Source organism: Eimeria mitis, genomic scaffold (genome assembly GCF_000499745.2).
Source record: "Eimeria mitis Houghton genomic scaffold, Emh_scaff114, whole genome shotgun sequence".
NCBI lineage: Eukaryota > Apicomplexa > Conoidasida > Eucoccidiorida > Eimeriidae > Eimeria > Eimeria mitis.
Window position 1 is genome coordinate 2,373 of NW_013567815.1, and position 1,405 is coordinate 3,777.

Below are 1,405 nucleotides of genomic sequence, written 5' to 3' on the forward strand. Positions count from 1 at the left end.
ATTTATTTTCTCTTTTTCTTTTTAGGGGTTTATCTTTAAAGAATTTTTCTCCTGCGCCTATAAACCCTTTACTAGGTCTATGTGTTTATTTATTTATTTATTTATTTATTTATTTATTTATCTATTTATTTATTTTATTTATTTATTTTATTTATTTTATTTATTTTATTTTTTTTATTTGTTTAGGGGTTTATCTTTAAAGAATTTTTCTCCTGCCCCATTGAGTCCCTTCCTAGTTCACGCCCCCATAGTAAAAAACATATTTATTTATTTATTTATTTTTATTTATTTTATTTTATTTTATTTATTTATTTATTTTTATTTATTTATTTTATTTTATTTATTTATTTATTTTTATTTTGTCTCTTTTTTTAGGGGTTTATCTTTATAGAATTTTTCTCCTGCCCCCTCAAACCCTTTACTAGGATACCCATATATAATATAAAAACTATTTTATTTTATTTTATTTTATTTTATTTTATTTTTATTTTTATTTTATTTATTTATTTATTTATTTTATTTGTTTAGGGGTTTATCTTTAAAGAATTTTTCTCCTGCGCCTCTAAACCCTTTACTAGGATACGCATATATAAATCTATATTTCTTTTTCTTTTTTTTTATTTTATTTTTATTTATTTATTTATTTATTTATTTTATTTTATTTATTTTATTTGTTTAGGGGTTTATGTTTAAAGAATTTTTCTCCCGCGCCTATAAACCCTTTCCTAGTTCACACCCACATAACATAAAAAACATATTTATGTATGTATTTATTTATTTTTATTTTATTTATTTTATTTTATTTTTATTTTATTTATTTATTTTATTTTATTTAGGGGTTTATCTTTAAAGAATTTTTCTCCCGCGCCTCTAAACCCTTTACTAGGATACGCACATATAAATACATATTTCTTTTTCTTTTTTTTTATTTTATTTATTTTATTTTATTTTTATTTTATTTATTTATTTTATTTTATTTAGGGGTTTATCTCTAAAGAATTTCTCTCCCGCGCCTCTAAACCCTTTACTAGGATACGCAGCAACAGGAGAAGCCGATGATTGGCTGCTAGCAGCAAAAGGGGTAGCAGCAATGAGCCCAGAGATAGGGTTAGAGTCTGGGGGCCCCTGGCAGGGTATGCTGCTGCAGCAGCTGCAGCAGGCAGCAGCAGCAGGAGGAGAACATATATTATTAAACTACTATCGAGCACAAGCAGCAGCAGACAAAGCTGGCGATGAATTTGCTGCTAGAATAAAAAAAAATCACAAAGACACAAGACAGATACTTCGCTTGCTGCAGCTGCTGCAGCAATACAAACTTTATCTAACCCAGCAGCAGCAGCAATGGGAAGTGCGTACACTGGAGATAAGCAACAAGTAAGCAGCCATCGACTTGTGGCTAGCTGCT

General features: G+C 27.5%; 1 protein-coding gene across 1 annotated transcript in view; it reads left to right on the forward strand.

Annotated features, from left to right (window-relative positions):
• EMH_0084240 (zinc carboxypeptidase, putative) overlaps positions 1-1,405 on the forward strand; it is a gene marked incomplete at both ends in the record, with an annotated part of 8,840 nt that overhangs the window by 1,121 nt on the left and 6,314 nt on the right. The window lies entirely within an intron of this gene.